This window comes from Elephas maximus, chromosome X (assembly GCF_024166365.1).
Source record: "Elephas maximus indicus isolate mEleMax1 chromosome X, mEleMax1 primary haplotype, whole genome shotgun sequence".
Lineage (NCBI taxonomy): Eukaryota > Metazoa > Chordata > Mammalia > Proboscidea > Elephantidae > Elephas > Elephas maximus.
The window spans coordinates 13,720,725-13,733,368 of NC_064846.1; positions in this window are offsets into that span (position 1 = coordinate 13,720,725).

A 12,644-nucleotide genomic window follows, 5' to 3' on the forward strand; every position below is an offset into this window, starting at 1 on the left:
AGGAAGACTCATTAACAACCTGCATTATGCAGATGACACAACCTTGCTTGCTGAAAGTGAAGAGGACTTGAAGCACTTACTGATGAAGATCAAAGACCAAAGCCTTCAGTATGGATTACACCTCAACATAAAGAAAACAAAAATCCTCACAACTGGACCAATAAGCAATGCCATGATAAATGGAGAAAAGACTGAAGTTGTCAAGGATTTCGTTTTACTTGGATCCACAATCAACACCCATGGAAGCAACACTCAAGAAATCAAAAGACTCATTGCATTGGGCAAATCTGCTGCAAAAGACCTCTTGAAAGTGTTGAAAAGCAAAGATGTTACCGTGAAGACTAAGGTGTGCCTGATCCAAGCCGTGGTATTTTCAATAGCATCATACGCATGTGAAAGCTGGACAATGAATAAGGAAGACCAAAAAATTGACGTCTTTGAATTATGGAGTTGGCAAACAATACTGAATATACCGTGGACTGCCAAAAGAAGGAACAAATCTGTCTTGGAAGAAGTACAACCAGAACGCTCCTTAGAAGCAAGGATGGTGAGACTACGTCTTGCATACTTTGGACATGTTGTCAGGAGGGATCAGTTCCTGGAGAAGGACATCATGCTTGGTAAAGTACAGGGTCGGTGGAAAACAGGAAGACCCTCAACGAGATGGATTGATGCAGTGGCCGCCAACAATATGTTCAAGCATAGCAACGATTGTAAGCATGGTGCAGGACTGGGCAGTCTTTCGTTCTGTGGTACATAGGGTCGCTGTGAGTCGGAACTGATGCAACGGCACCTAACAACAACAACATTACATTGTATGCATATACAACGTTTCTTTTCCCATTAATCAATTGATTGGCATTTTGATGGCTTTCACATTTTGGTTATTATGAATAATGATTGTATGAACATTTGTGTACAAGTTTTTGTGTGGACATACATTTTCAATTCTGTTGAGTATGTATACAAGAGTGAACTGCAGGGTCATATGGTAACTCCATATTTAACTTTTTGAGGAATGGTCAAATTATTTTCTATAGTGACTACATCATTTTACACTCATGCCAGCAATGCATGAGGGTTCTAACTTCTCCACATCATTGCCTGAACTTGTTATTGTCTATCTTACATATATATATATATATATACACACACACACAGAAACCCTGATGGCATAGTGGTTAAGTGCTACGGCTGCTAGCCAAAGGGTCGGCAGTTCAAATCCTCCAGGTGCTCCTTGGAAACTCTATGGGGCAGTTCTACTCTGTCCTATAGGGTTGCTATCAGTCAGAATCGACTCGACGGCACTGGGTTTGGTTTGTTTTTATACACACACTATGTATACACACATATATGTATGTATATATATATGCACATGTGTACACATATCTGTATATATGTGTATATACATATAGAGTGTTATTTATATATTCTGGATACAAGTTCCTTATCAAATCTATGATTTGCAAATACTTTATATTCTGTGGGTTATTTTCACTTTTCTTGTCTTGTTCATGATCTTAGGAGTATGATGTCAGCTGTGGGTTTTTCATAGATGACCTTTATCAGGTCAAGGATGTGACTTCATATGCATACTTTGTTATTTTTTATCATGAAAAGTTGTTGGATTATGTCACATGATTTATCTGTGCTAAGAGTCATATTTTTCCTTCATTCTATTTATATGGTACATTACATTGCTTAGTTTTCATATGCTGAACCAAACTTGCATTCCAGGAATGACATCTGGGCCTGGACTTTTGGGGAAGAGTTTTGATTATTAATTCAATCCCTGTGCTTTTTACAGGTCTATTCATGCACAAACGATTCATGCTCAAAAACAAACCTAAAGCTTGGCCTGAGGCTGGTGATTCAAATCCATCCAGCAGAGCTGTGAAAGAAAGGGCTGGCAATCTGCTTCCATAAAGATTGTAACTAAGAAAACCCTGTGGAGTAATTCTACTCTGTAACACTTTGGGTTGCCATGAGTTGGAAGCAACTCCACGACCATGAGTTTTCATGTTTTTTTTAATTTATATTTTCTATTTCTTCTTGAGTCATTTTTGGTAGTTTCTTAGATATGGTTTCCTTTAGTTCTTTGAATATATTTGAAATATGTGATTTAAAGTTTTGTCTAGTAAGTCTAACATCTGGAATTCCTCAGAGACTGTTTCTATGGATTGCTTTTTTTCCCTGTGTGTGGATAATGCTTTCTGTTTTCTTTGCATATATCATAATTTTCTTCTTGTTGAAAGCTAGATATTTTAAATAATATAATGTGGTAACTCTGGAAATCAAATTCTCCCTTCTCCTACTTTCCAGGGCTTGTTGTAGTTGTTATTGTTTGTTGAGTGATATTTCTGAACTAATTCTTTAAAGTCTAGAGTCTATTCTTTGTCATGTGTGGCCAATGAAACCGCTTCTCTGTTAACTTAGTGGTCCACTAATGATTGCACAGAGATTTTCTTGAATGTCTAGATAGACCAAAAAAAAAAAAAAATCAGTCTTTGCTGAGGGCCTCTGTGTGTATGTTGGGACATGTCTTCAACACAGCCAAGAAGTTAACAACCCAACCTTAGCCTTCACTTCCTGCATGCACAGAGCCTCAAGGTCAGTCAGAGGTGAGAGATTATGGCCTCCCTAGGTCTTTCAGGAAATGTACATGTACTTGGCCTTCTGTATTCCTAGGAATATGTCAGAGCTTTTTAAAGCCTCTATAGACATTTCAGTCACCAATTTTTTCCTTTATGCTTTTTTCTATACCTCTTGTTAGTTTCAACTGGTGTCACTCCCTTAAAACACATGTAATTTTAAATAATTTTCACTGATTGTTTTAAACACCCTGTGCATATGGCTATTTGCACAGAACAAGCTCTGAGTCAGGACAAATAAAGACCATTCCTAAAAATGGAGTTTCTTAGGGAGCTGACAGGTCAAATAGTGACAGTTCTTTTGGGATGTGGCTTTTGGAGAGTTCTTCCATTTCCAGTGTATCGTAGGCTGTTCATTTTCACAGTTACACTGCTTGTGAGGCTGTTGCTTTTAAAGGCTACCCAGAGTTAAGGAAAGGGGGATGGGATTAGGGCAGTTAATTGTCTCAAAGCTCACTGCTCTTACTATGATTGAGGAATTTTTCTTAAATAAATTGGCCAGAGATTGTTGTAAGCCTTTGGTTTATTTCTAGAGGTCAGAAAACAGTACTGGGAATCAGTACTAGGATGGTCTAGGCAAGTTGACAGATATTTTGGGGGTACATAATTCAATCCATGACATTCTACCCTTTGCTCCCCCCCCCAAATTCATGTCCTTGCCACAGGTAAAACACATGTACCCTATCATGTCATCCCAAAAGTCTTAAATCAACTTCAAGCCCAAAATCTCATCTTCTGCAAAATTCCTCTTCATCTGTGAAATCCAGAATACAAGTTATCTGCTTCTGAAGTACAATGTGGAACAGCCACAAGCTAGACATTGACATTACAAATGGGAGAAATTAGAGGGAAAGAAGGGCTAACAGGCACCAAGCAAGTCAGCAGAACATATTACATTAGCTCTCAAGGCTTGAAAATAATTCTTTATTCTCTGAGAACATTTAGGCAATGGCCCAGCTCTCCAGACTCTGGGTGTTGGCCACACTCTCCAGATTCTGAGTGAAGGCCCGTTGGCCCTGGGCTTCAGCTCTGCCTTTCAGGTCCACTGGAATGACAATTCTGCTCGCTCAAATTTGGATGACCCCATTCTCCTAGTCCACCTGAGTGGCAACTCTACCCTTTGAGACCCCTAACGTTGTGGCCCTACTCTTTGAGATTGAGACAACTCTGTTCCCCGTGTTCCTTGTCTCTTCAGCTTCTGCTTCCTGGTTCCTTGCCCTCTCAGCCCCTCAGGCCTCTCTGCCTGTGCCTGCCCTGCTGGGGAAAATGTTTCAAAGCTCTTCAGCTCCACCGGTAAGTGCCTGGAGGCACACCACTCTGCCAGTAAACTCTGGCCAGAAGGCACTCAGCTCTCTTGCTCTGTGGGTTGGAAACCAAGCTCCACCGATAAGTACCTGGGAGCACCCCACTCAGCCAAGAAGCCTCCTGTGCAAAGGCACTTAGCTGTCTCACTCCATGGGTTGGCTTCAGCATTGTCGTGTGCTTGTCTCCTGGCTCTGCTGCTGCTTCTTGCCATCTCCAGTGTAATAGCTCTTTTCATTTCCTTCTGAGTCCTCACCAGAATTGTCTTTGATGTCCATAATTCCACCAACAGTCTCTTCAAGGCAATCTAGGCTTTTACTATTAGGTACTTTAAAACTCTTACAGGCTCTATCCATTCACAGTTTCAAACTTGCTTCCACATTTTAAGTATCTGTTAGAGCAGCACCCCACTCTCTTGGTTCCAAACTGTCTTAGTCCTCTAATGCAATACCCCAAGTGGATGACTTTAACAAAGAGAAATTTATTCTCTCACATTTTAGGAGGCTAGAAGTCCAAATTCATGGTGCCAGCTCCAGGGGGAGGCTTTCTCTTTCTGTTGGCTTTGGGGGACAGTCTTTGTCATCAATCTTCCCCTGGACTAGGAGTTTGTCAGTGCAGGGACTCCAGGTCCAAGGGATGCACTATTCTCCTGGCTCTTGTTTCTTGGTGATAGGAGGTCAACTGTCTCTCTGCTCACTTCTCTCTTTTATATCTCAAAAGGGACTGACTTAAGAAAAAATCTGACCTTGTAGATTAAGTCCTGCTTCATTAACATAACTGCCTCTAATCCTGCCCCATTAACATCACAGGACATACAATGCATAGGAAAATTACATCAGATGACAAAATGGTGGACAATCACACAGTACAGGGAATCATGGCCTGGCCAAGTTGACAGATATTTTGGGGGGATACAATTCAATTCATGACAGATGTTATGCCTGAAATTTGTTTATAAAAAGACTGTGGCTTCCATGTTGGATGTTCTCTTTCACTCTGTCTTGTATTCTCACCATGAGATAAGCCAGCTGCCCCATCATGAGGAATTATTTTGGGGAGGCTCACATGAATGAGTTTGGAAGTAGATTCTCCCTCCTCCATCAAACCTTCAGAAGAGACTGCACCCAGGTTTTCAACTTGATTGTAACCTCATAAGAGATCTTGAACCAGAGGCACTGAAGTAAGCCAATTCTGGATTCCTACCCTTCGGAAAGTAGATTCTAGTTGTTTAAAGCCACTAAGTAATTTGTTACACAGCAATAGATAATACTCAATGATTGCTAGATCATTCTCTTTCTGTTTTTCTATAACAGCAAGGGAATTATTCTTCATAAAGGCAGCAAATCAAAAGCTGTCCAATAATTACTCTTTCCGTAAAAAAAAAAATGTTAATTAAGAGTAAGAAACAAGAGCAAGGCCAAGATGGTGGGATAGTCAGATGCTGTGTGTTGTCCCTCTTACAACAAAGACCCAAAAAAACAAGTGGATCAGATATATATGACAACCTAGGAACACTAATCGTCAAAGACAAAGCTGAAGAATTGGACTGAGCAGCAGGTAGAAGGAGAGACAATTCAAAAACTGCAGAAACAGGAGATTACATATCACAGGGTCGCCAGCATCCTGCTAGCTGAAATCTGCACAGCACACATAGGCTGCAGCAAGTAGCAACATCCCAAGCAGAAACCCACCCCATGTGGTGCAGCCAAGCAGCAGTGAATCTGCATGCACCTCCAGAACCAAACAATAGCTACACTAGACCTGTGAAAGTAAGTGCAAGATCCCAACCCGCTGCACACCCTTCTGCCACCAGAGCTCCATGGGTGAGGAACACTTCCTTCCCCCACCCAGTCCCCTCCCTGCTCAGACATTAGTTGGCATGGCATTCAACAACGCCACACCCTCTAAGCCAGGAACTCATGGCTGGGTCCAGAGGCATCAGTTCCTTCACTGGCATAGGGGGTTCACAGACTTTCAGTGCCATTCACGCCCTCCTTTCACCCCCCACCCCAGTGCCTTGTGAACCAATCCAAACATCTCATGCCCTTACTAGGACAATATGGGCAGGGCATTCACCTAAAGCCCATTTTCACCTAGAGCAGCAAGTGGGAGCTACAGATTTGTGACATTCAACACCGCTTCAACCCCTCAGAAGGGGCCTTACCAACCCACGCCAGGGGCTTGGGGGCCAGTGGTATCACCCACTCCATCCAGCCTCCCACGAGAGGGGCCTGAGAATTAGTGTTGCCTCCCAATCCCTCTAGTAAATGGTACCACGCAGGGACCAGCTGCACTATACCCCCAACTAGGCACTCTAGTGGACAGGGACATGCCCTCCATCCAGGCACTCAGGGACAGCTGACAGACCCCTGCCATGCCCTCCATATTGCCTCCCATTGCAACCAGAGACCTATACGTGCTCCAAACACCCCTATGTAGCCCTGCCCATTTAGGACTGTAGGTGAGAGTCTCTGCACCACACACTTGGTGACCAACAACCCAGGCAACTGTGACTGGAACAACCACAACTCTGCAAGAACAGTGAACAGACTCCAGGGCTCACACAACTAGTCATTGCCCTGGCCACCTGGAGACAGGAGGTGAGAGCTTCAACAATATCAATGATCAGAGTAGTACACATGCCAAGCCTACTTGGACATATCAAAACAAAACAAAGCAAGAATTCAGGATGCAGAAAACAAAAATATAATAAATAAATATAACTTATTGATGTCTCAGAGACAATAGTCAATATCAAATCTTATAAAGAAGCAACACAAGATGGCTCTAGAAAGAAAGCAAAATAAAGAACCAGAAAACCTTCTGGAGGAAGATAAGGCAATGGAACTACCTGATAAGGAATTCAAAAGACTAATATACAGAGCTCTCCAAGAGATCAGGAAGGAGAGCAGAGAAAACACATGCCAAACAAAAGAACAAACAGATAAAGTAATAGAAGAACTCAGGAAAATAATACAAGAACAAAACAACAGGATGAACAAGCTGCTGGAAACCAGACAGAAACAGCAACCAGAAATCCAAAAGATCAACAATAAAATTTCAGAATTAGACAACTCAATAAAGGGTCATAGGAGCAGAACTGAGACAATGGAAGTCAGAACTAGTAAGATTGAAGATAAATCCCTTTAAATCAACTTGTTTGAAGAAAAATCAGAGAAAAGGATAAAAAAATTGAAGAAAGCCTTTGAATTATGTGGGACACTGTCTTAGTTATCTAGTGCTGCTATAACAGAAATATCACAAGTGGATGGCTTTAACTAACAGAAATTTATTCTCTCACAGTCTAAAATTCTCTCACAGTCTAGTAGGCTAGAAGTTCAACCTCAGGGTGTCAGCTCCAGGGGAAGGCATTCACTCTGTGTTAGCTCTGTAGGAAGGTCATTGTCAACAATCTTCCCCTGGGCTAGGAGCTTCTCAGCACAGGAACCCAGGGCCCAAAGGATGTGCTATTCTCCTGTCACTTCTTTCTTGGTGGTATGTGGTCCCCCAGTCTCTCTGCTCACTTCTCTTTTATGTCTCAAAAGAGACTGACTTAAGACAACCTAATTTTGTAGATTGAGTCCTGCCTCATTAACATCATATAAGTAGGATTTACAATACATAGGGTAATCACATCAGATAACAAAATGGTGGACAATCACACAATACTGGGAATCATGGCCTAGCCAAGTTGACAGATATTTTGGGGGGACACAATACAATCCATAGCTGACACTATGAAGAGGAAAAATGTATGAGGGATTGGAATACCAGAACAGGGCGTAACAGAAAACACAGAGAGAACTGTTGAAGATTCGCTGGCAGAAAACTTCCATAATATCATGAAACACAAGAAGAAATCTATCCAAGAAGCTCAAAAAACCCACACAGGAAAGACCCAAAAAGAAAGCCACCAAGACATATCATAACGAACCCTGTCAAAACCAAAGATAAAGAATCTTGACAGCAGCTAGGGATAAACGAAAAGTCACCTACAAAGGAGAACTAATAAGACTAAGCTCAGATTACTCAGACGAAATCATGCAGGAAAGAAGGCAATGGGATGACATATATAAAGCCTTGGAGGAAAATAATTGCCAGCCAAGAATTACATATCCGACAAAATTGTGTCTCAAATATGATAGTGACATTAGGTCATTTCCAGATAGACAGAAGTTAAGTGAATTTGTAAAAACCAGACCAAAATTACAAGAAATATTAAAGGGAGTCCTCCAGTTAGAGAGCCAGCATCAGACAAAAATCCAAGACTAGGACATAGGACAGATCAACCAGATATGAACCCAGAAAGGGAATTCACAAAAGCAAATCAAAGCTAAAAGAGTGTAAATAGGGAACCAGAGACATCGATATGCAAACGGTAACCATGTCAAAATAAAAAGAGGGAATAAACAGTGCAGTCATAGAACTTCCATACGGAGAGAAAGTCAAGGTCATATCAAGAAATAAAAGACTGGTTTAAACCTAGAAAAATAAAGGTAAATTTCAAAGTAACCACAAAGGAAGCTAATAAACCTACCCATCAGAAGAAGAAAAACATACTCAGCAAACACAAAACCAAGAATAATGAAAGAGATGAAAAGAAAATACATAAACAAAAAGAACTAAGCACACACAATTAAGCAGAACAAAGAAACCATCAGCACCACAAAAAAAAAAAAAATCAAAATGACAGAAGTAAACTCATTCCTAACAATAATTACACTGAATGTAAAGGACCTAAATGCACGAGTAAAGAGAGAGTGGCAGAACAGATAAAAAAAAAAAAAAATGACCCGCCTATATGCTGTCTATAAGAGACACACCTTAGACACAAAGACATAAACTAAAACTCAAAGGACGGAAAAAAATAAATCAAGCAAATAATAACCAAAAAGGAACACGAGTGGCAATACTAACCTTTAACAAAATAGACTTTAAAGCAAAATATATCATAAAGGGTAAGGAAGGACACTATATAACGATTAAAGGGTCAACAACAGGAGGACACAATCATAACAAATATATACACACCCAATGACAGGGCTCTGAAATACATAAAACAAACTCTAACAGAATTGAAAAGAGAAATAGACATTTCCGCAGTAATATTAGGAGATTTCAACACACCACATCTGGTGAAGGACGAAACATCTAGAAAGAAACTCAGTAGAGATACAAAAGGTCTAAATGTGGACATCAACCAAATCAAACTCATAGATATATACAGACCATTTCACCCAACAGCAGCAAAGTATACATTCTTTTCCAACACACATGGAACATTCTTCAGAATGGACCGTATTTTAGGCCAAAAAGCAAGCCTTAACAAAATCCAAAATACTGAAATAATATGAAGTACCTTCTCTGATCATAATGTCACAAAAATAGAAACCAAGAACAGAAACAGCAAGGGAAAAAAATCTAACACATGGAAACTGAACAACACCTTCCTTAAAAACTACTGGGCAATAGAAGAAACCAAGGATGAAAAAAAAACCATAGAATCAAATGAGAATGAAAACACTTTTTACCAAACCCTTTGGAACACAGCAAAATGAGTGCTTAGAGATCAATTTATAGCAATAAACACACTCATCAACAAGGGCCAAAATCAAAACATTAACCCTGTACCTCAAACAAATAGAAAAAGAGCAGCAAAAGAAGCACTCAGGCACCAGAAGAAAGAAAATAAAGATTAGAGCAGAAATAAATGAAACAGAGAATAGAAAAACAATTGAAAAAAAACAACAAGACCAAAAGTTGGTTCTTTGAAAAGATCAACTAAATCAACAAACCACTGGCCAAACCGACAAAAGAAAAACAGGAGAGGAAGCAAGTAACCTGAATAACAAATGAGATGGATGATATCACAACAGATTCAACTGAAATAAAAAGGACCATAACCGAATACTATGAATAACCGTACACCAGCAAATTTGAAAACCTAGAGGAAATGGACAAATACCTAGAAACTCACTATCTCCCTAAACTAAAACAAACTGAGAGAGAAAATCGGAACAAACCCATAACAAAAGAACAGATTGAAGAGATATATTTAAAAAGAAAAATCCCCCTGCCAAAAAAAAAAAAAAAAACAGCCCTGGCCCAGAAAGCTTCACTGAAGAATTCTACCAAAGTTTCAGAGGGGAGTTAACACCAATACTATTTAAGCTATTTCAGAACACATAAAAGGAAGGAATACTCCTGAAATCATCCTATAAAGCCAACATAACGCTGATACCACAGACAGGCAAAGACACCACCAAAAAATAAAAAAGGAAAGAAAATTACAGACCAATAGTTCTCACGAACATAAAAAACCCACTGCCGTCGAGTCGATTCTGACTGATAGCGACCCTATAGGACTGAGTAGAACTGCCCCGTAGAGTTTCCAAGGAGCACCTGGTGGATTTGAACTGCCAACCTCTTGGTTAACAGCCATAGCACTTAACCACTACGCCACCAGGGTTTCCACAAAATTGCCAACAAAATTCTAGCAGATAGAATTCAATAGCACGTCAAAATAATAATAATAATACACCATGACAAACTTATAGCAATAAATGCACACATCCAAAAAGAAGAAAGGGCAAAATTAAAGACTTATCCCTACAACTTGAACAAATAGAAACAGAGCAACAAAAGAAGCCTCAGGCACCAGAAAAAAACAAATAATAAAAATTAGAGCAGAGTTAAATGACACAGAGAGCAGAAAAACAATTGAAAGAGTTAATAAGACCAAAAGTTGGTTCTTTAAAAAGATCAAAAAAATCGATAAATCACTAGCCAAACTGACAAAAGAAAAACAGGAGAGGAAGCGAATAATCCAGATAAGAAATGAGATGGATGAAACCACAACAGACCCAACTGAAATTAAAAGAATCATAACAAAATACCATGAAAAATTTTACTGTAACAAATTTGAAAACCTAGAGGAAGTGGACAAATTTCTAGAAATACACTACTTACCTAAACTAATACAAACACAGATAGAACAACTAAATAAACCTATAACAAAAGCAGAGATTGAAAAGGTAATTTAAAAACTTCCAACAGGAAAAAGTACTGGCCCAGATAACTTCACTGGAGAATTCGATCAAACTTTCAGAGAAGAGTTAACACCTCTACTACAAAGGTATTTCAGAGCACAGAAAAGAATGGAATACTCCCAAACTCATTCTATGAAGTCAGCATAACCCTGACACCAAAAGCAGGCAAAGACATCACAAAAAAGAAAATCACAGACCAATATCCTTCATGAATTTAGAAATAAAAATCCTCAAAAAAATTCTAGCCAACAGAATTCAACAACATACAAAAAAAAAAAAAAAACCACGACCAAGTGGGATTCATATCAGGTATGCAGGAATAGTTCAACATTAGAAAAACAATGTAATCCATCAAATAAATAAAAGACATGAAACACACGATCCTATAAATTTATGCAGAAAAGCCATCTGACAAAGTCCAACAACCACACATGATGATAAGAAACTCTTGGAAAAATATGAACAGAAGAAAAATTCCTCAGCATAATAAAGGGCATTTATACAAAGTCACAACAGCCAACATCATTCTAAATGGAGAACAGGAGCCAGACAAGGATGCCCTTTATCACCACTCTTATGTAACATTGTGCTGGAGGTCCTAGCCAGAGCAATCAGGCTAGAAAAATAAATAAAGGGCATTCAAACTGGTAAGGAGGATGTAGAAGTATCTCTATCTGCAGATGATATGATCTTATACACAGAAAATCCTAAAGGATTCATAAGAAAACTACTGGAACTAATAGAAGATTTCAGCAAAATATCAAGATGCAAGATAAACATAGAAAAACGAGTTGGATTCCTCTACACAAAGAGAACGTCAAAGAGGAAATCACCAAATCAATACCATTAACAATAGCCCCCAGGAAGATAAAATACTTAGGAATAAATCTTACCAGAGACATAAAAGACCTATACAAAGAAAACTACAAGACACTGCTGCAAGAAACCAAAAGAGACCTACATAAGTAGAAAAAACATACCTTGCTCACGGATAGGAAGACTCAACATTGCGTAAATGTCTATTCTACCCAAAGGGATCTACAGACACAATGCAATCCCGATTCAAATTCCAATGGCATTTTTCAATGAGATAGAGAAACAAATCACCAACTTCATATGGAAAGGGAAGAGGCCCTGGATAAGCGAAGCATTACTGAAAAAGAAGAACAAAGTGGGAGGCCTCATAGTATCTGACTTTAGAACCTATTATACTACCACAGTAGTCAAAACAGCCTGGTACTGGCACAACAACAGATACATAGACCAATGGGACAGAATTGAGAATCCAGACATAAATTTATCTACTTATGAGCAACTGCCCACAAAGGCCCACTGTTAAATGGGGAAAAGACAGTCTCTTTAACAAATGGTGCTGGCATAACTAGATATCTATCTACAAAAAAAGGAAACAAGACCCATCCTCATGCCATGCACAAAAACTAACTCAAAATGGATCAAAGACATAAATATAAAATCTAAAACAATAAAGATCATAGAAGAAAAAATAGGGACAATACTAGGAGACCTAATACATTGCAAAAACAGGACACAAAACATTACTACCAATGCACAAACACCAGAAGAGTAACTAGATAACTGGGAACCTAAAAATCAAACACTTGCACTCATCCAAAGACTTCAG